This window comes from Staurois parvus, unplaced genomic scaffold (assembly GCF_062004578.1).
Source record: "Staurois parvus isolate SC_StPar_1 unplaced genomic scaffold, SC_StPar_1.0 ptg000414l, whole genome shotgun sequence".
NCBI lineage: Eukaryota > Metazoa > Chordata > Amphibia > Anura > Ranidae > Staurois > Staurois parvus.
In genome coordinates, this window is record NW_028318210.1 from 449068 (window position 1) to 473003 (window position 23936).

The 23936-nt window shown below is 42.5% G+C and overlaps 1 protein-coding gene and 1 long non-coding RNA gene across 5 annotated transcripts in view; one reads left to right on the top strand and one right to left on the bottom strand.

The window, feature by feature from the left end:
- Positions 1-23936, bottom strand: part of SLC8A3 (solute carrier family 8 member A3) — a 455799-nt gene that overhangs the window by 418915 nt on the left and 12948 nt on the right. The gene's annotated exons all lie outside the window — the stretch shown is intronic.
- LOC149454916 (uncharacterized) overlaps positions 8390-23936 on the top strand; it is a 170778-nt gene continuing 155231 nt past the window's right edge. The window contains exon 1 of the long non-coding RNA XR_016314145.1: positions 8390-8670. This is a non-coding gene — a long non-coding RNA (uncharacterized LOC149454916). The remainder of the gene's footprint in view (positions 8671-23936) is intronic.

Consider the following 23936-nt stretch of genomic DNA (forward strand, 5'->3'; position numbering starts at 1 on the left):
GGAATGGTTTTGCACAGAGCAGTCCTGATCCTCTTCTTCACAGGTCCCCCACCGGCAGTTCTGGTTCCTCCCCCACTGAGTGTTCCTAATAGCAAGCCTCTTGCTATGGGGGGCAATCAAGCAGGCTTGTTCCCGGGCCACGTTCTGTGTGTCCATTGATACGCAATGCGTGGCTCGGCCCCACCCTGCTCTCTCCTCATAAGCTCACCGGCTGTGATTGGCAGGAGCCAATGGCTCCATCTGCTATGTGAGCCAACTAGGAGAGATGGGGCTCAGGTAAGTATAAGGGGAAATTCATGAAGGTGAAAAACCTCCAGTCTTTAGAACTACTTTGAATTCAGTTGGTTGACCACTTTGAAGTAGTCCTTCCATAAAGAGAAATACAAGTGTTGCCATGCTTATCCCCAGGCATCAATACCAAGTGAAACACTAACCTGAAAAAAGTAATCTATGCAGTCACTGAAATCATAGCTGAGCACCATACATCCAAGTTAGTGATGAAGAGAAGTGCAAGAATGGCAAAAGCTTGCAAAAATAGCATATGCACTTCTATTTTGACAGTTTCTTGTAAAAGTGATGATCAAAATAGGGGCTATTCTGGTGATATACAGTGGAGAAAATTACTTTTTGATCCCCTGCAGATTTTGTAAGTTTGCCCACTTATAAATAAATGAAGGGTCTATAATTTTTTATCATAGATGTATTTTAAAATGATAGAGACAGAATACCAACCAAAAATCCAGAAAATACACATGATACAAATATTATAAATTGAGTTGCAGTTCAGTGAGTAAAATAAGTATTTGATCCCCTACCAACCAACAATTCTGGCTCCCACATAATGAATATGTACTCATGTGGTACACAGATTGTTCCTGTCAATTTAAGAAGGTTCTCCTAACGACAACTTGTTCTGTGTATAAAAGGCACCTGTCCACAGAAACTCTTTCTTCTATTCAAACCTCACCATCATGGTCAAGACCAAAGAGCTGTCAAAGGAAGTCAAGGACAAGAATGTAGACCTGCATAAGGCTGAAATGGGCTACAAGACCATCTGCAAGAAGCTTGGTAAGAAGGAGGCAACTGTTGAATCGATTATTCTCAAATGGAATAAATACAAAATAACCATCAATTGTCCTCGTTCTGGAGCTCCATGCAAGATTTTGCCTCATGGGGTAAGGATGATCGCGAGAAAAGTGAGGGATCAGCCCAGAACTACACGGAAGGAGCTTGGGAATGATCTCAAGGCAGTTGGGACCACAGTAACCAAACAAACTATTAGTATCACAATACACCGCTGTGGATTGAAATCCTGCAGCGGGCACAAGGTCCCCTTCCTCAAGAAGGCACATGTACAAGCCTGTCTGATGTTGCCAATGAACATCTAAATGATTCAGAGAAGAATTGGGAGAAAGCACTGTGGTCAGATGAGACCAAAATTTAGCTCTCTAGCATTAACTCGACTTGCGGTGTTTGGAGGAAGAAAAATGCTGACTATGACCCTAAGAACACCATCCCTACAGTCAAGCATGGAGGTGGAAACATTATACATTGGGGTTGTTTCTCTGCTAAAGATACAGATAGACTTTGCCGCACTGAGGGGCCAATGGACGGGGCCATTAATTGTGAAATCTTGGATGAGAAGCCTCGTGCCTCAGCCAGAACACTGAATATGGATCGTGGATGGGTCTTCCAGCATGACAAAGACGCAGGACATACCACCAAGGCAACAAAGGAGTGGGTTAAGAAGAAGCACATTAAGGTCATGGAGTGGCCTAGCCAGTCACCAGACCGTAATCCTATAGAAAATTTAAGGAGGGAGCTGAAACTTTGAGTTGCCAAGTGTCAGCCAAGAAACCTTAAGGATTTAGAGAAGATCTATAAAGAAGAGTAGACCAAAATCCCTCCTAAGATGTGTGCAAACCTGGCAACCAACTACAAGATACCTCTTACCTCTGTGCTTGCCAACAAAGATTTCACCACCAAGTACTAAGTCGTGTTTTGCACAGGGATCAAATACTTATTTTACTCACTGAACTGCAAATCAATTTATAACATTTGTATCATGTGTTTTTTCTGGATTTTTGGTTGATATTCTGTCTCTATCATTAAAAATACACCTATGATAAAAACTATAGACCCTTCATTTATTTGTAAGTGGAAAAACGTACAAAATCTGCAGGGGATCAAATAATTATTTCCCCACTGTTATCGATTTAAACCCTTATGTGCATCTTTTGCCATATGGTTTATATGGTCAGAATGCTCAAAAAACACTAAAAGTACTTGCTTGCTAATGTGCTGGTTGATGTATAAATGAATTCAGACTGCAGTTTCTGTTACACCTGGGCACATGTCCCAAATCCTGGCTCTCACCTATGCACTGCACACTTGTTGGACTGAAAACTTTCCCTCTTCCAACTTGAAAAGACAATATCACAACAGCAGCAGGTGAAAATCCCCAAGCCTTACCACTGGCTGCAATGCTAAAAGGGGTGTCATTGCAACTAAACGGCCAATAGTGAAACTTTCCTGGGTGTGTGGATGAACTGGAACAGGATGGAATTTCAAGTCAGGGAAGCCTAGGATTGTATTCAGTGTGCCTGCTTAGAGGCAGAGAGACTCCCAAAGGGGCACAGGAGAAGAGAGCGGAGCGCAGAAGTGTACTGCTGTAGTGGTTGCCCTTCCCAAATGAATAGTTACACATAAGATCTTAGGCCAGGGCATTACTGGAAAACCAAATCAGCAATACATTCATTGATATGTAGTGTTCAGCGTTATCCTTGCATGCGTTGGATAGTTCCACAAGTAAATAGTGATACCATCCCTTGGAAATCACAGCCCATCCAAATCCCACATTCACACACTAGCATGATGGATTATTGCCAGTGCAGAATACTATACAGGGATACTCCCCGGTGTGAAACATCAGAAGGCCGTGTTTATGGATATAAAACATGACAGCCAGAGGATCAACACATTATGTAAATAAGATTCTTATCAGCACACTTACTAGAACAAAGCTGCAAGTAGCAGATAAGATAGATTACTGTCTGCAATGTTTAAAGTGGAAGAACTAAATCTTCAAAAATCATTTGTAAAATATCCATTTTCATCTCATGCTAAACTTGAAGTGGAAGCAGAGAAACAACTCAGTTGGGACAGTTTACAAACATGCTGCAAATCACATAACAATGCAATGCAAAGCCTGTTGTTGGCTAGACAGAGAAGTCTTTATAGGGTTGATTTACTAAAACCTGAGAGCGCAAAATCTGGGCATGGTAGCCAATCAAAGTGAATACATATAAATATAAAGTGCAGCGCTATCCCTAAACTTACTAAATAAATAAATAAAGTGCAACTTAACTGTTCAAAGTGTAACAGTGCTCTAAATATTACCACAAGGTACTAAACCTATGTGCAAAATGTGCATTTACAAAAATGTGCAACCCGTGTATTCCCAAATGGGAATAAAGTGCAATTAGTGACAATCGAAATCACTGCAAACATCTGTTGTAAGAAAATAAGTCCATAAGGAAAGAATAAAGTGTCCAAATACAACATAAGGAACTCTCAATCTTCATGCATGTGATCACACATGTCCACACTGTGTGAATCCAAACAATAGCTGTAGTGGCCCCTCACCTCCTTGCCAAGACCCCACAGGGTCAGCTCGCTTTAAAACAGGACACCACTCTGATGACTCACCAGGTCCTCCCCCGCCTCTTACACTCTATCAGCAGTCTCCTCCTCGGTTCATATATAAACAAAAGACTCACATAGTGTAATCCTGTTTATTCTTCCAAAATAAATATATAATAAAATTGCCCACTCACATTACAATTCTTCTCCTCACAAGCCTTCAATACCCCATGCTATGAATCTCCTGCATGGGTATTTAGATACAGGGATTTCAAGTATGGCCGCCACGCCGGAAATGACGTCACCACGCTCCCAGAATCCTCCTCGCGTTCCGACGCGTTACGTCACGGTAACACGTGACTTCCTCAGGAACCCTCACGAGATTACAGTAAAAGATCAGTTTACTAAGCAGAGGTAAATTATCGCTGCTAAGTTTGCGGTTCCTCCGATTCTCCAGCTCTGGGCTGGAGAATCTGGAGGGAGAAAAAGCAGCCGTTTTCCAGCGTTTGTAGACCGTTTTCCAGCGTTTGTAGACCGTTCTCCCTTCGTTCGGAGAACTGATCTACACCGCTTCATAAAAGGCAGTCACAGGAGAACCGTGTTCTCCAAGAATTCCGGAGAACTGAGCAGCGATCTATTACCGCTGGTTCATAAACGGACACTTAAATAAATCACACACGTCTAACTATAACATCTGTCAAGTTTTTTGGGGTTTTTTTGGATGCTGTCTGTGCCCCCATTAGGGAGATTCACCCTCTCTCTTTCTCCTGTTTACTATTATCACCGAGAGCGAAAGTAAAATCCCCAATTTTTTGTTGTCACCAGAACAAGTATAGAGAAGGAATCTTCTAATAGGGACACAAGTTCTGGCGACCCTGGTGCTAACCAAGGATTCCCCTTTTTTTTGGAGGATTTCCTCTCACTTCCTGTTCTGGCTATGGAACAGGAAGTGGATGAAAATCTCCCCAATGGGACACGAATGGCAAAAAAGAAAATTAAAGTGGGTATAACAATGTCTTTATCTAAAAATAAGAAAAAAAGTGTTGCCTTTAGTTCTTGTTGCAACTAACACCAGCCAGTAATATCACACACCGCTACTGAACAACTATTGTGGTACATAACTAACGGGCATAGTTTGCATAGTGAGAGCATGCCATTTTAAAAGATAGAGCACGTAATATATGAGTGTGCATATAAATTGTGCACCCTTCCAGCTGACTTGGAGATCTCCCTGCAAATACATCTGTCACAAAAAGACAACCTCAGATGAGCAGAATGAATGTAGAGGACAGCACAGCACCCTCCCTCCTCTGTGTAGTAACCATACACCATGCTAGTACTCAGTTGCCGCTTGTCTTGCCTTATTTAGGGAAGAGTATGGCGCACAGGCTATATTTGAATCCCGAAGTAAACAAGAGTTCAGCACAAGTAGATGGACATGGCAGCTGTGTGACATGAATCATGAATCCTATGAAATGCTTAAGATCTATGTCCTATGACAAGCAACCTCAAGATCAGGTTTGTGATAAAAGAGGAAAAAAAGGATTTTTGTGTATACTGTAAAATCACTTTGCTCAGAGTTCTCTGAAGAACAAAGGAATTCTTAGGGACCGTTCACAAAAGTGGTCTAATCAGATCCGCCTGTGTTTCTTAGCTCTGATCAGATGCTCAATGTTAGCCTCCAAGACCTTCCGAGTCCAAAAAGGTTTACATCCTTTTTTTATTTTTCAGACAATACATGTAACAGATCGGAGGTAAAAGGATGTAAGGGGATACATTACTGTGAACATCCACCTGCCCAGTCACCTAATATGGGTCCGCTACTAGAAATTGCACTGAGCCACTGAGAGCTCCCTCTAGAGCAGTAGTGGGCAATCTTCATGATGTAGGTGGCCTCAACTGCAGCTCTTGACATCACCAAAAGGCTGCAAATAACATGCAGGGAATATAATGCAGAGAAAAAGGGATGGACAGAACAAAAAGTAAGAGAGTGTGGAAGAAACAAACTAAATCATATAACTACTAGAATTCAGTCTTAAAATATGTTTTCGTTACTGGTTTGAGTAAGCACCTAGGTGAGGAAAATACAGACTGCTGGCTGCAGGTTGGGCACCAGGACTCTACAGGCCAGTCTAAAAATCTCTATATTTAAAAACGAAAAACAACAACATGTAAAAGAACGCTTGCTAAAAACGTGAAAGACATTGATTACGACTTTAAGGTAAATGCTGAAATAGCTTAAAGAGTAACTCTACTTATGTTGAAAAAAACTCATGCCCTTGAAATGGGTGTTCCAACAAGACAACGACCCCAAACACACCAGTAAACGTGCATCATCTTGGTTCCAGACCAACAAGATCGATGTTATGGAGTGGCCAGCCCAATCCCCGGATCTTAATCCAATAGAAAACTTGTGGGGTGACATCAAAAATGCAGTTTCTGCGGTAAAACCAAGAAATAGAGAAGAACTGTGGAATGTAGTCCAATCATCCTGGGCTGGAATACCTGTTCACAGGTGCCAGAAGTTGGTTGACTCCATGCAACACAGATGTACAGAAGTCCTCAGAAACAGTGCTTATACAACTAAATATTAATGAAGTGATTCAAAGGAAAGCAAAATCTTCAGACATTTTTCAGTTTATATAGTGAATGTTTGAGTTTGTAAAGAAGAATACAAACACTGCTATTTTTTTGAACAGTCTAATATTCACTTTTCTTCAATTTTTTTAGAGGAACAACACATTTGATATATTTTTCTTCATGTTTTGATTTGGAATAGAATGTGTAGTGTTCCCAATGCATTTGTGTGTATGGAAATAAAAGCTATTAAAAGGATTTTGAGCTTTATTCACTTTTTTCAACACACTGCTATTATTTTGAACACAACTGTATATATATATATATATATATATATATATATATATATATATACACACACATAAACAATATATATTGCCAAAAGTATTGGGACACCCCTCCAAAACATTGGATTCAGGTGTTCCAATCACCTCCATGGCTACTGGTGTATAAAATCAAGCACCTAGGCATGCAGACTGCTTCTACAAACATTTGTGAAAGAATGGGTCGCTCTCAGGAGCTCAGTGAATTCAAGCGTGGTACCGTGATAGGTTGCCACCTGTGCAATAAGTCCATCCGTGAAATTTCCTTGTTACTAAATATTCCACAGTCAACTGTTAGTTGTATTATAGCAAAGTGGAAGCAACTGGGAACAACAGCAACTCAGTAACAAAGTGGTAAGCCACGTAAAATGACAGAGGGGGGTCAGTGCATGCTGAAGCACACAGTGCACAGAAGTCGCCAACTGTCTGCAGAATCAATAGCTAAAGTTCTCCAAACTTCATGTGGTCTTCAGATTAGCACAACAACAGTGTGTAGAGAGCTTCATAGAATGGGTTTCCATGGCTGAGCAGCTGCATCCAAGCCTTACATCACCAAGTGCAATGCAAAGTGTCGGATGTGGTGGCGTAAAGCACGCCGCCACTGGACTCTAGAGCAATAGAGACGTGTTCTCTGAAGTGATGAATCACGCTTCTCTGTCTGTCAATCTGATGGACGTGTCTGGGTTTGGCGGTTGCCAGGAGAACGGTACTTGCCTGACTGCATTGTGCCAAGTGTAAAGTTTGGTGGAGGAGAGATTATGGTGTGGGGTTGTTTTTCAGGGGTTGGGCTCCAGTGAAGGGAACTCTTAAGGCGTCAACATACCAAGACATTTTGGACAATTTCATGCTTGTGTAAAGCCAGGCGTCCCAACACTTTTCGCAATTGTTTACCAAGAAGAATGGACCACAAGAGATGTATTTATGCTCAATCAACAAAACAATACATGATAAAATATTTGTTCTCTTTTCATTACATAAAAGAGAACAAACAGCCAATAACTAATTAAAGTTCATGAATGTCAGAAAATTTCAGCCAACACTAACTTAACCACTTGTTCTATATCGCTCCCTTATTTAAAATGTTACTAAACCCACATCTGTAAAATCAGTCTGTTTATGCAGTAAAGCATGCTTATTATACTCACTGTGGAACCTAAGGGGTCAATCCTCTGCATTGTGCAAAAAGGCCGTTTGATCCTGTCTTCTATGATCCTCCCCTTCTTCTACTATCCCCAATCCATCTACTGATAGTACAGAGCTCTATGAGTCACTCTGCACATGCTCTGTGTCTATTGCTAGACAGTTTTTTTTTTCTTTGGGAGGGTGAATGCGATCAGCATAGGGACAATCAGCACTGTCCAGACAGAGGTCAGTGGTCATACAACCTCATAGGACAGTCAGAGCAGAATGAAAACTCCTCCAGAAGATTAACCAGTGCTCGGCTGGACACTGATAGAAGTCACAAGACTGCTATATACTGCTGATGAGAAAAGGTATTTAGCAGTTTATATTTACTAAAATAATTGCATTTCCATGTTCTGTGTACTGTGGGAGACCAGATATAGCGAATGCAGGATCCTGGGTTTAGTAACACTTTTGTATTCCAATCCCAATACCTTTAATGCTGCAAACAATGCCTGTGTCTGCTGCATCTCTTGTGTTAATAGAGCCATTTATACCACAACTGTAAGTAGACAGCTCATATGTTCACAAATTTCTTGCCTTTATCAGGACTATACTTAGATGTCCTCACGGGGACTGTAATCAAATTCTTTCTACACTAGCCAGCTAACTAGTTCCAGATTGCTCAGCAGTATTTTCATTCTATATTAATGCCACAAATGATGTGTTGCTGTTGGCCTTCCCACTGGTCTGCCTTGATAACAAGAAGCCTTCCTGGTTAAACAGGACGATGCAGGAGGTGACTGGCCAGCTAGAAGAATTTCAGGTACTTGTATATTTGAGTGCCCCAGCTATCGGGCCCTGGGGGCACTCGAGAGGACATTTTTGGTAGTCTGAGTGCGTGAATAGAGGAAAGGCCCCTTTATGGCTAGGGGACCATCTACCTGAGTGGCGGCTGTGGTTTCAATTCCATATATAATCCTACTCCAAAGAAACAACTAGAAAGGTAAGAAATATCTTTAAACAATGTAGTAACTACATTATGTATGCAAACAATGTAGTGCCTGCATTAATTTTTGGTTACACTTTAAAGTGTCATTAAGCAGAACTAAATTGTATCTGAGCACTTCAAACTGAAAACACTATTTCATTCATTTTTAATATTCAAAGTACTGCTTGGACTTTGAAGAAGGGGACATACCCCAAAAGCTTGTCCTCAAAATTGTATGTTAGTGCAAATAAAAAAAGTATTACGGACAGTACTCAATAATATTCAAAGCAAACTCTCCTATCCATCCATGTCTTCATGCTTTATTTTGTTGAGAAATCCCTTTGAAAACATACCCCTAGCAATTCTAGCAGCAGCTATTTAGAGTAAAAGCAGGTGACTTGTGCAGCATTTACTTCTTGAAATCCATCTACCCTTAGCTCAGGCATGTAGGCAGGAGAATGCACTTAGCTGAGGCCCAGGCTAGAAATCAGAAAGCAACTTAAGAAATGTAAAAAATATATATATATTTATTTACTAGCAGCGTAAGGATTAAAAACAATTAATGTGGATTGAGAGAGTTTGCTTCTGTTACAAACCTATGTTTTTTGCTTGTAATTTCTTCGTAAAGGTCTGGTTGATCCCGCATTTTTCCTGGTAGCTCCCTATTGACTGGCAAAGCTACACCAGACAATCCACCAGCTGTTGTGCTGCCATTCTTAGCGTATGTGCTTCAATTCTTCCCCATTAGAAGCCATGCAAAACTATGAGTAAGGTCTTGTTTGACTGAAACGCGTTAGTGTTGCTTGCATTCTGGAACTATTTTTACTCTGCATCTGTCTACAATTCATCTTCACCTTGTTGCCGATCCTATATGATTTGATTTGGAAGCCATGCACTTCTACATTTAGCCAATTTTCAATATTTTTTGCATGCATTTTGAGTAAGATTATGACAGTTTTGAAAGTTAACATATCTGTACTTCTTTAAAAAGTGCCCATCTCAGTTCTGTCACAGTTTTGAGGTTGATCTTCTTTGCTAAATATATGTCACAACCAGGGGCGGACTGAGATCTCATGGGGCCCCAAGCAAAATAGGGAATCATGGGGCCCCTGTGTTCTCACCCACACTCAAACCACACCCAAAAAAGCCTATGAAATGTACTAGGGGCATCTCATGGGGCCCCATACTGACTCTGGGCCCTCGGGCATTGCCCGAGTGCCCGAATGGCCACAACTGTGGCAAAGATGAATGCTAACACACACACAAAATGCACTCTAAACCTGCTGATCACAATTGAGTTAATGTGTTCCCAAATGAGTTTTGCTGTAGAGAGAATTGTAGTTTAATGAAACTGAAAACACTGTTTATTTCATGTTTAATACTCTAAGCAAATACAGCTATATGTCAATGTCTCCATTCTCTATTATGTTAAGAAATTACTGTAAATTACACCCCCCTAGCATCTCTAGCCATGGCCACCTTGAGTAAGGGCAGATGATTCATGTAGCATTTACCTCCTGGCAGTGGCGTCCCGATAGCAGGTGCGGGGAGTGCGGCCCGCACCGGGTGACACTGACCGCATGGGGTGACACCGGACCTGCTCCATGAAAAGGTAAGTTGTAAAGCAAGCCAACGATCCCCGCAGGATGGATCCGATCCATCCTGTGGGGATCATCGGCTTTCTTTACAACTTACCTTTTCTTTGAGCGGGTCCGGTGTCACCCCATATAGGTTGCAAGCCGGCGATACCCACATCCCGGATCGCCGGCATGCAACCTATTACGGGGTGACACCGGACCAGCTCCAAGAAAAGGTAAGTTGTAAAGAAAGCCGACGATCCCCGCAGGATGGATCGGATCTGCCGATTCAGCATAATGGATCGGAGTCCGATCCATTATGCTCAATCCGCAGATCCGATCCATTCTGCAGGGATCGTCGGAGGGGGTGTCATCAAGTGTTACCGCACCGGGTGACACCAACCCTAGGGACGCCTCTGCTCCTGGAATCCATCTGCCTTTAGCTCAGACATGCAGGCAGGAGGATGTGCTGAGCCAAAAAAGACTGTCCTCTCCTCCTCCAGATGAAAGAAATCTAAATTTCCCATGAAGCTATCTGAGATGTGTTATTTGGCCTAGGCCAGAAACAAGGAAGCAACTAAAAAAAAGTAAAAAAAAAAGTTTAAAACAAGTACATATAATATAGGTTACTATCTATTTCCTAGCACCATTAAAAATAGTTAATGTGAATTGAGAAAATGTAGTTCCGCTTTAAAAAAGGGAGTGTGGGTAGTCTATGGCCTCCATATCTGGGCTTGGGGACAGATCTTCTCCTTTTAGCCATCTAATTTAAAAATGTGTACATTTTTTCTAGTAAGGATTTACAAAGTACAGTACCTTCACCTTCCATTCAGATTTAGGTTTGCAGTAGACAGAAGAGTAAGCAGAGTATTCTGACTGGGTTAATGAATTAAGACATTGTGGTACAAGTATCGCATTTGATGTTTTCTGCAACTATCACCTACTGTACTAGACAGCTGCCTAGTTTGCCCTGTGTTACAGTCCTACATATATTATTAAATTAGGTTGATAAAGAAGCAGGATTGCTTCGAAACGCGTCCCTCTATTTCAGGGTACACAGCAGTGGCAACAGGAGGCTTTCCTCCAAGCCCCTGAGAAGCCTCTATACCCCACCATTGGTTGCGAATGCAACTATTGATTTTATTTTCTCCATTAGACTTCTTTAAGCATGCAAAACTATGGGGTGCACGCTCCTCTCTCTTCTTTCTTGTTTTACACAGGTTTGCAGCGTCCGCCCACACAGATCAGCAGCAGGACCCTCTTAATCTTTGTATATTTTTATCATTTATTAGATGCATTTTGTACTCTTGGATTGATTTATTCTCAGCCTCATTTTTAGGATAACATGGCGTTTTTTTTATCACACTTACCATAGGTTCACGATAATAATGTCCATATAAATAAATATTCATATGGTGACAGTCCGTGAGTAGAGTGCCCAATAAGGCGGTACTTGAGTGCTTGTGCTTTTAAAAGAGGGGTAAGAATACGCACTCACCAGATGCGTAAAGAATTTATGCATATAAATCAACCATCAGAGGTCCCGTTTAAGGAAGCGGATTAGGACAGGTATAAAGATATCCTCCCTCTGGATGGGTGGTACGTCAGGCACGTCTGGGTGGTATATGGATACAGCAAACCAGAGGTCCCCTTTAAGGGATGAGTGGGTGTAACAACCTGTGTAGTAGGAAAAAACCTCCTCTGTGTAATATGGTGGATCCTGATTCAGGGGTGGGCTCGCCCTTTAGTAAGATGGCCGCCGGACCTTCACGAGGCTCCGGCGTTGTGATGTCACGGCGTATTGGCTCCTGCTTACGCGTTTCGTGCCAATTCTTTACGCATCTGGTGAGTGCGTATTCTTACACCACTTCTAAAAGCACAAGCACTCAAGTACTGCCTTAGTGGGCACTCTACTCACGGACTGTCACCATATGAATATTTATTTATACAGACATTATTATCATTTATCTACTTATTTATAGCGCTGCACTTTACATACTTATTTGACTGAGGTTTTATTTGGTTACCTATGGTGCATAGCTGCTGATGTTGAAAGCACTCACTTTGTATTTCATCCATACCCTATGTTCACACCTAAGCATTTTCTGCAGCGTAGTACAGTCCATTTAACATGATTTCCTATGGGACATGTTCACATCCCTGCATTTTTTTGGAAAGGGTCATGGACTTTTTTTAACGTAAAAAGTTGCGTTTTTGGTTCTATAGACTTCAATGGAAATGCTGCAGAAAAGCATATAGTGCGTTTTTGCTGCATTTTGAATCTGCCTAGCAACAAGAAAAATAAATTTAAAAAATAAATTTTTTTTAAAAAAATGCGTCAAAAAAGAACCTAGCCTTACACAATTTTAATCAGGCTCTGACAATTGCTTAGCTAGTGGAGAGCCTTACTGGGTTCCTCACAGCTATTTAAACGACAGGTGACATTTTCCTGGGGGTGAGCAGTTTGTTACACAGGTTTTCCTGTGACACTATCCACTTTGACTTTCATCCCACTTATATTATTAAACTAGTCTGATTTCTGATGTAGCAAGGTTGTTAGAAATTTTAGTTTAAGATCATGTAATGCTGGATTCACATTGAAGACTTCAAAGAAATCTGTTGGGAGATAAATTCTTGTGCTGCCGTTGCTATCCTTCTAATGAAAATGCTAATTGTCTGATGCCATAACAATCTTTTGGCTTTAATATTCTCTGGTTCAACAACCACAAGCATGCTGATTAGGAGTTCTGACTTTTTTTCACTCCCTAATTGTTTTGGACAATGTGACTCAGAAAAACCCAAAGGTATGACAGATAAGCTGGCCAAATATGGATTGAGATTGACCCCATTTAGCAGGAAAGAGCTGAATTTCGATTCATGTGTGGCCATATTTGTGAAACAGAAGTCACCATTAGATTGGCTTCTATCCAACAGGAATGTTGACAAACGTTTGCTGGTCAGTGGCTGCAGGTGCTGATCAATGTATTGAGTCAAGCTATCAGACTACAATGTCTCAGTGGCGTCTTGTATTGAATCAGAAAAGAAAACTATCATGAAAAACTTATATACTCTGACACTCTTGACCTTCTACTTAAAATGCTAGTTGCCTAAAGCTGGCCATAGATAGGTCATTTTTTTTCATTCAAACCAGCAGGCTGAATGAAAAAAAAAAAAACAGATTCTTCTATCCACACAAGCAAGATGTATGGTGGTATCCCCCAATTCCTAGCCAGCGGTGGTTCTGTCCCTGAGCTAACCACTCACCAAATGTGTGCCAACCAAGGAGGGACAGTGCTAAATATTATCACTACCCACACCAAAGATGGTTGCAGGGGTCGCCAGGGCAGCAGTGTTTAATCAGACAAAGGCTCCCCTGATAACACCTATAGAGGCCTTAGAGTAACACAGCCCCCCCCCCTTTCAGGGAGGACCAACCACATCTGCCAACAACCTAAAGTCACAGTATGGTCATGTCAGTCAGATCATCAATATAAATAGTACAATAATTCATCATTTGGGGTGACCAAATCATTGTCATCTTGGTTAGTGCCAGAAGGTACAAATGGATATAGATTTTAAAACAAGAAAATAAAGTTAGGTAGAGAAAGAGTAAAGAAAGGAATACATGAAGAGTGGGACAGGGTACCAGAGGGAAGGACCTTGGGACTGGGATAGCCCCCTGAATTCCTGGAACTTCCAGGGATAAAATTAAATTAGAGGGTGTTGGATAGTCAACAGAAAAGAATCATCCCATGATAGTTCTCTTTTACAACCGAAGCCAGGCTGCTTGGCAAGCCAAAATGTTCCTGTTGTAATTTTCTATAAAGGACATTTCCCTCATGGAACTAAATTCCAGCACAAATTAGAAATTCAACAAAAGCCAACCTCTCTAGCACACATAAAATATGTCTTTATTAACACCACTGACATTCCCTAAAACACGTCCATATGAGCTGAGTATACTTAGTATCCAGTATATAAAATCCAATGTTGACCTTACTTGCCATATTTTTCCACAGTCAAAACACTGTTTAACATACAAGAGCATTGAGGGAAAAAAAAGAGTTTGTGCTGCTACAGATCAACCGATCAAGTATTTACTTTCATTTTCTAACCTGCACAATTAAATGGCAGTTGGTATAAGATCGGTTACAATGGCAGCACACTTTTTTCTTCATTAGTGTTTATACAAGATCCAGAATTCTTAGGTTTGGCTGACTCAACACAGCAATTAGAAAGGCAATAACAATCATTCAGTTGTCTCTGAGGAAGAAGCAAGTCATCGAAACGCGTTACCTGTTGGAGGTCCAGAGCTCCCATTACGGACTGACATGTAGTGCGAATTGGACAGAGCTGTTCTTTCATGATGTGCCTCTGACTGTATTGTCATTTTGCGAGTACAACACCTACTTTTATCATTTACTAAATCCTTTTTTAAGGTAATGCACTAGGCTGGTGCGCCCTCTGTTTGTTTTTCTCTGCTCAGTACATTTGGACTTCCCCGGTCATTTGAGGGCAGCAAAGCGTGCATATCCCAAGAAATTTGTGATGTGGTCCTATCCATACAGAGTCCATCCCTAAGCACAGGAGTATCTGGGTTTGCTGTTTCTTTTCCACAAGCTTCACCTGTGCAGCTGCAATTCACTACTAGAGCTTGAGGTATCGAAATAGGAACTTCTATGCAACCTATGTAATTATGTGACCAAGAACGCCACACTGTTCCTTGCAAGGCTAGGTTCACATTTTCAGTGCAATTATGTAGTTCAACTTAATTGCGTTTTGATTTCCATGTCTGTTTGTTTTTGATTTTGGCAAAAGATAAGCATATCTGCTTTGACAAGGAAAAAAAAGCACTGAAATTGCATAAAAAATGCATCAAATCGCATGCAGATGCATTTTGGTGCATTTCCATTGAAGCCTATGGGACCACACTCTGAAATCACACCAAAGTGGTACGGGACCCATTTCCATCTCACTGTGCTGTACTGCATTGATGTGAACAGGCACCATTGAAACTAATGTGCAACTTGGATATGGTTTGCATATTCTATGAGTCTAAAATCATGCCGGAATCGCACCAAAGTATAGGAACCTTTTTAAAAATTGTGCAGTGCTGAGTTGCATTGATGTGAACAAACACCGCTGAACACAATGTGATTTCCATTGTCATGTTATTCTGTGCAACTCAACTTGCATCTGAAATTGCACTAGTGTGAACAAGGCCTTTTGCAAAATAAAATGTATCAATTTAGACAAAGGTAAAAAATTTTAAAGGAATGAGTTACTTTGGGCACTAAAGCAGGAGGTCCCCAACCCCTGAGCTATGGACCAATCTATGGCTTGTTAGCAACTGGGCCGCACAGCAGGAGGGGTGCGGCAGGTGAGTGAGGCTTAATCTGTACTTACATCTGCTCACATTACTGCTTGAGCTTTGCCTCCTGCCAGTTCAATGGCGACGTTAGATTCTCATAGGAGCTGGAACCCTACTGTATACTGTGCATGTGCAGGAACTAGGTTGCGCGCTCCTTATGAGAATCTAATGTCTCATGATCTGAGGTTGTGATGTTAGCACTGGGGAGCGGTTGCGCAGACTCAGCACAGAAATTTACAAAGTTGCACATATATGCGGCCTCTCGTCAATAAAGCCCACCCACCAAGAGACCCCGGGCAGCACAGTGGCTAAATCAGGGGTGGGCAAACTTTTTGACTTGAGGGCCGCAATGGGTTCATATATTGGACCCGGGGGCCGGACCAAGAGTAGATGAATGTACCATCCCCCATAGTAATTCATCCCCCATAGTAATTCATCCCCCATATAGTAATTCATCCCCCCTATAGTAATTCATTCCCCATATTAATTCATCCCCCATATAGTAATTCATCCCCCATAGTAATTCATCCCCCATAGTAATTCATCCCCCATATAGTAATTCATCCCCCATAGTAATTCATCCCCCATAGTAATTAATCCCCCATATAGTAATTCATCCCCCATAGTAATTCATCCCCCATATAGTAATTAATCCCCCATATAGTAATTCATCCCCCATAGTAATTCATCCCCCATATAGTAATTCATCCCCCATATAGTAATTCATTCCCCATATTAATTCATCCCCCATATTAATTCATCCCTCATATAGTATTTCATCCCCCACAGTACTATTCCCCCCCAAGTAGTAAGCCAAGTCCCCTCTGTGTCAATTCACTTATCTTTGCTCCGCGCGTTCCTCTCACGGTGTTCCCGCGCCGTTCCGGTCTTCAGGGCGGACTGTGAGAGGAGCTTAGCTCCCCTCACGTTCGTCACGCTGCCCCGCCTACACACATCCTGACAGCCAATGTTTGCCTGCCCTGGCTGTGTTTTTTTTAATCACGCTCCACGGGCCGGATTAAAAGGTCCGCCGGGCCGTATACGGCCCGCGGGCCGTAGTTTGCCCATTGCTGGGCTAAATGGTTAGCACTTCCGCCTGGCAGTACTAGGGTCATTGGTTCGAATCCCAACCACGGCACCACCTGCCTGGAGTTTGCATGTTCTCCCTGTGCCTGCGTGGGTTTCCTCCGGGTACTTCGGTTTCCTTCCACACTCCAAAGACATGCTGATAGGTGAATTGGCTCCTGTCTAAATTGTCCTAGTATGTGTATGTATGAATGTGAGTTAGGGACCTTAGATTGTACACCCCTTGAGGGTTAGGGACTGCTGTGACTGTACAATATATATGTAAAGCGCAGCGTAAATTGATGGCGCTATATAAGTACCTGAAATAAATAAATAATATATGTGTACGGACAGCAGGAACATGTTAAGCTGCATCCCGATACCATTCCCCCATCCCACCCCTGGTCCATGTAAAAATTGTCTTGCAGAAAACTGGCCCCTGGTGCCAAAAAAAGTTAGGGACCGCTGCTCTAAGGAAAATGTGCTTTTCCCATTCAGGGCAATGAACCAACTTTGCTTTTATACCCTACCCTTCCCCAGCATTTACTTACCTTTCTGTTGCTCCCCTGCTATTTTGTTCAGCACCAGGAGTTAAGTGAAATATTTAGTATTTATGTATATGAATGAGAATATGATCCACTCCATATGAATGCACTGCCTAGCCCAGTCCAATAATTCCTTTGACTTGTAGTTTAAACTGGATTTTCTTTTGGTCCGTGTAACTAAACAGACTGACAAAGGAGTGAAAGAAAGGGAAGTCTATGCTGCTGCAGAGGACTAAATTGAAATTAATTTTATCCTGAAATGTTCACTATATCAGGTTACACAAATAACACATAGTAGCTATCAATTTCACACAACCAAAGCTAAATGTGATGATCCTAAATTAATCATTGCTACATGATACTTGTGTAGCTTACACAATAGGAAGTCCTTTCTTTCATCTGTTTATCAGTCAAAACTGAATACCTTAACAAGAACTTGTAAGATGTATTCACACCAAATGCAATTTATGTAGTTTGCTTCCTCTTCTTATGCAAACTACTTGCTACTCAAAAAAGCCATTTATCCTAGTGGGGGCTGTCACCAGACTAATGTGTTACAGTGCTTATGGAAATATCCTGCCCACGCTGCAGTTTAGGGTATGTTGGCCTGCTTTGCTACACAAAGAAAGAACTGTGGGAAAAGTGACACCAACTTTGGGCTAACAGACCATTTATTGAAAACTGTATAAAAGTGTATATCATTTATTTACCTAAGTTATGTAAATATACCTGAGAACAAGCACCAATTCCCCATAAAACTCCCATCCCTCCTCCTCCAGACTGTCCCTGATATTCCCGCCAAGCACCTTAAGCTAATAAAAACCACCACGTGATCCGCCACCTAAAGAAGTCCTCCCTGGTAGGAAGAGGCAGAAAACATGTATACTAGAAAATTGGTACACTGTATATTAGTGGTATACAAACTGCGGCCCTTTGCCTGCCTCTATCCAACCCTCAGGGTACTATACCTCCCACTGGCACCTACAAGGATACACTATTTCTCCCCCTGACACTAATGATGGGGCACTATTCCTCCCACTAATACCAATGATGGGGCACTATACCTCCCACTGACACCAACAAGGATACACCATTTTTTCCACTGGCACCAATGATGAGGCACAATTCTTTTCACTGATATAAACAATTAGGTACTGTTCCTCCAACTAATACTAAGGATGGGGCACTATTCCTTCCTCTGATACCAATGATGGGGCACTATGCATCCCACTAACACCAATGATGGGGCACTATTCCTCCCACTAACACCAATAATGAGGCAATATTTCTCTCTCTGACACCAATGATGGGGCACTATTCCTCCCACTAATACCAATGATGGGACACTATTCCTCCCACTAATACCAATGATGGGGCTATTTCTCCCTCTGACACCAATGATGGGGCACTACTCCTCCCACTAATACCAAAGATAGGGCACTACTCCTCCCACTAATACCAATGATGGGGCACTATTCTCCCCACTACTACCAATAATGGAGCACTATTCCTCCCACTGATACCAATGAAGGGACACTATTTCTCCCACTACTACCAATAATGGGGCATTGTTCTTCCTGCTAATACCAATGATGGGGCACTATTCCTTCCACTAATACCAATGATGGGGCACTATACCTCCCATTAATACCAATGATGGGGCACTATTCTTCCCACTACTACCAAAATAGGGCACTGTTCCTCCAACTAATACCAATGACTGGATACTATTCCTCCTACTCCCCACCTTCCACTGACTACAAGCACTATGTCATTTTTTTTAACTCCTACTGACGCTGGGACATTATCTACTCCCACTGGCCAGTCCGGTCCTCCTAAAGTCTGAAGGACAGTAAATTGGCCCTTTGTTTAGAAAGTTTGGAGACCCCTGCTGTATATAGTCAAAAAATGCCTCTAATATACAGCCAAGGGGTAATCAACGTGCATTTGCACACCAGGATGAGGCGTGCGCATCCATGCAATCCGCACAAAAGTGCTATATAGTGCTATACTTTGGTGATGATGATGGGCTAGTCCTATTTGGTCTAAGATATGCATATATCGCTGGCAATGGGGACCATGGGCATACGACACAAGTGTAGCCAGTCCTGATGCTTGTATTGTAGAAGCACATTACTGTAGCATATATCCACATAGAGATCTCTGGGCTCAAACAGTGAAAAAGGATTATTACATCTTTAAAGATGAGCTCTTTCACAGGAAAGATAGAATATAGCCAGTGTTATGTATCATATAATTTCTATTTATCCAAGGAGATATATATTCCAGTTCAATGCAGATAATGGCAAATAGTAAGCTGATGGCTGAGCCAAACTCACTCAATCTCCAATCATTAGTCACTGCAATAGTATACTGCAGGTAGAATGGACACTATGTCAGTTAGTCCCAGAACTCGCTTTTTATACTGTCAATTCTTTCTGTTGTCTAAGTGAGGTCTCATCCTCTTAGAGATGAACTCCCAATCGTCTTTCTTCATAATGGAGACTCTGGTAGGAAATAATGATGGAATTACTTGTTTTTTTAAAGGCTGTGGCAACTTGGTGGAACAGAATTTTCTACCAATGTACCTGTGAGCCAGCATCCAGATCAGGGGCGGACTGGCAACTAATGGGGCCCCCGGGCAATAGGGGATCATGGGGCCCCTGTGTCCTTGCCCAAGCCCAAAAAAACCTATGAAAAAGGTACCAGGGGCATCTCATGGGGCCCCCTACTGACCCCGGGCCCTTGGGCAGTGCCCGAGTTTCCAAATGGTCAGTCCTGATCCAGATAAATCAATTTGTGAACCCAAAACTGAATTATAAACTGTCAGTGAAATTTAAAGTAACCATTTCATTTGACAAGGTTTGCAAAAAGGTGCTTCAAATAAGTAATTGAACTGATAAATAACTCTCTGGTATATAGGCAGTCAACAAAAAGCTCTATTCAAGTTTTTCTCCAGAGCTCCAATTATTCCCAGGTATTCACTTGGCATTGCCATCTTCCCTTCTGCCCAGCATAAAGAAAGTGAAGCCAGGCTGTCATTCTTTACCTGGAAGACACCGCAGATTTTTTTGTGACAGTGGTTAGAACTGGAGATGGGGTTTAGCAGCTACTTTTCCACAAAAGTAGATAACAGACAACGCAACCACACTGCAGCTCACCAAAATGCATATATTAAACAATTTGCTAGGAAAAAACATTTTCAGTTTTCTTTGCACTTAGCTATTCAACTCCACAAAAGGTTGTTTTGGGGTAGGAGAACAGGAGAACATTTGCTCAAGCTAGAAAAAAAACCCCCAAAAATCTCAAGAAACTGCTTGTGCCCCACATTAAGGCTAGGTGCACACCTATGCAGGTAGCGTTTGACCCGTTTCTGCATTGCGTTTTGCGTTGCGCTTTGTATTTTTGCACCTGTGTTTTTGCTTTTTTATTTTTTTTCTTGTTGCTAGGCAGATTTAAAACGCAATACATGCTTTTCTACAACGTTTCCATTGAAGTCTATAGAACCAAAAACGCAACGTTTTGCGTTCAATTAAGTCCCTGATGCTTTCCAAAAAACGCACCGGGTGAAAACACGCAGTTGTGAACATGCCCCATAAGATATCATGTTAAATGGACTCTACTGCATTTCTGCAAAAACGCTGCAGAAAACGCTTAGGTGTGAACCAAGGGTACAGGCATTTTCATTAAAGTATATGTAAACCCTCACCTTGTAAAACAACCCATTCAGTTAAAAAATTAAAAAATTAAAAGCAAAACATTTGTGTATAGGTATAAAAAAACATTACCTTTTTTCCCTTTTTTTTTATAAGTGATCATAGTCCCTCTGTTCTCAGCTGCATAAGAAGCTCAGGAAGGATAAAGAGCAGGACACTGAACTTCCCAGTGAATGGATGTAAAGCTTTTGCACCATGTGATTTTTCAGATTGCAATTTCAACTCATTGCATTTTCAGATGCACAGGGGTGTCATTAGGAGTTATTGGCAGCCCGCGTGTCTGCTAAATAGCAGTGTGATTTGCCTGTGAGTGCAAAAATGTGTGCGATCTAAATGCATTTCCACACCCGCATATATGTATAGCTAACGTAAGTGTGTATATACTTGCATGTATAAACTAGGCCAGTGATCTCCAAACTGCGGCCCAAGGGCAAGATGTGGCCCTTTGCTTGCTTTTATCTGGCCCTTGGGGCACTACTTTATTCACTGATACTAACAATGGGGCATAATTTCCTCCACTGACACCAATGGAGGGGCACAATTCTTCTCAATGACACCAACAATGGGAATCAATGACACCAATGATTAGACAGAATTCCTCCCAATGACACCACTGATGGGGTGCCATTCTACCTTTTCTACTCCCAATGGCCAGTCCAGCCCTCCTAAAGTCTGAAGGACAGTAAACTGGCCCATTGTTTAGAGAGATTGGAGACCTCTGATCTAGGCAAATATAAATATTGCTGCTTATCCAGCACCATCTATGAAAACCATTATAGGGATTAGAATATTCCACCATCCATTGTAGAGTTTGGCTCAAACAAACAAAAAAATATATATAAATCACCTTGGAAGCATTGCAGTCAAATGTCAGTTGACTATTCTGGGAGGCAGGGACAAATGAGAGAGCAGAATATTCATGGGAAGGGTCCTATTAGAAGGTAAGATATATCCTTTAATGAGGCTTTTTAATGTTCAATGATCCCCTGTGCTCCCAGTGCTGCCACACTTTAGTAAGAAATGCAAATTATTCAGGGCTGGATGGTTTGGAACTAAAAAATTGAAGTTACATAGTTAGTTTGGCTGAAAAAAGACAAAAGTCCATCCAATTCAACCATAGAAAAAAAAAAAAGTTAAAATCCTATACCCACAGTTGAACCAGAGGAAGGCAAAAAACCCCCCAGCAAAGCATGATCCAATTTGCTCCTGCTGGGAAAAAAAATTCCTTCCTGATCCCCTGAGAGGCAATCGGATATTCCCTGGATCAACTTTACCTATAAATGTTAGTATCCAGTTACCGTATTTTTCGCACCATAAGACGCACTTTTTTCCCCCCCAAAAAGGGGGGAAATGTCAGTGTGTCTTATGGAGCGAATATAAAGCGGCCAGTCCGGTATTTTTGCGGCCACCATGTCAGAATACCGGGCCGGCCGCTCAGCTGTTGTCTCCTGCAGGGCCTTACCTGTTCCTCGCTCCAGCACTGCACAGTCTTCCTGCGCTGGCTTCTGTGACAGCCGGGTGCCCACTGCGCATGTGCTGCGCTTTGTGAATGATCCGGTGTCTTCTGAGACACATGAAAGGGCCATTCACAAAGCGCAGCGCTTCTCGCACATGCGCAGTGGGCACCCGGCTGTCACAGAAGCCGTCCCGGGAAGAAGAGGGAAGGCAACTCCGCGGAAGTGGGAGCGGGTACCTGTCAAATTCAGGTAACCCGCTCCCCCTCCCTCCCCAAAGGTCAGCAGTCTCTGGTCATTCCCTTCACTGTCTGCAGTCTCTGGTCATTCCCTGCACTGTCTGCAGTCTCTGGTCATTCCCTGCACTGTCTGCAGTCTCTGGTCATTCCCTGCACTGTCTGCAGTCTCTGGTCATTCCCTGCACTGTCTGCAGTCTCTGGTCATTCCCTGCACTGTCTGCAGTCTCTGGTCATCCCCTGCACTGTCTGCAGTCTCTACTATGTCCGCAGTCTCTTGGTCATCCCCTGTACTATGTCCGCAGTCTCTGGTCATCCCCTGCACTGTGTCCGCAGTCTCTGGTCATCCCCTGTACTGTGTCCGCAGTCTCTGGTCATCTCCTGTACTATGTCCGCAGTCTCTGGTCATCCCCTGTACTATGTCCGCAGTCTCTTGGTCATCCCCTGTACTTTGTCCGCAGTCTCTGGTCATCTCCTGTACTATGTCTGCAGTCTCTGGTCATCTCCTGTACTGTGTCCACAGTCTCTGGTCATCTCCTGTACTATATCCGCAGTCTCTGGTCATCTCCTGTACTGTGTCCGCAGTCTCTGGTCATCCCCTGTACTGTGTCTGCAGTCTCTGGTCATCTCCTGTACTATGTCCGCAGTCTCTGGTCATCCCCTGTACTATGTCCGCAGTCTCTTGGTCATCCCCTGTACTTTGTCCGCAGTCTCTGGTCATCTCCTGTACTATGTCTGCAGTCTCTGGTCATCTCCTGTACTGTGTCCGCAGTCTCTGGTCATCTCCTGTACTATATCCGCAGTCTCTGGTCATCTCCTGTACTGTGTCCGCAGTCTCTGGTCATCCCCTGTACTGTGTCCGCAGTCTCTGGTCATCTCCTGTGCTGTGTCCGCAGTCTCTGGTCATCCCCTGTACTGTGTCCGCAGTCTCTGGCCATCTCCTGTGCTGTGTCCGCAGTCTCTGGTCATCTCCTGTGCTGTGTCCGCAGTCTCTGGTCATCCCCTGTACTGTGTCCGCAGTCTCTGGTCATCTCATGTACTATGTCTGCAGTCTCTGGTCATCTCCTGTGCTGTGTCCGCAGTCTCTGGTCATCTCTGTGCTGTCCGCAGTCTCTGGTCACCCCCTGTACTGTGTCTGCAGTCCATTGGTTCAGAATATTTTTTTTTTCTTGTTTGTCACCTCTAAAACCTAGGTGCGTCTTATGGTCAGGTGCGTCTTATGGAGCTAAAAATACGGTATATTCTGTGTATCTAAGAAAGAATCCAGGCCTTTTTTAAAGCAATCCACTGAGCTGGCCAGAACCAACTCTTGCGGGA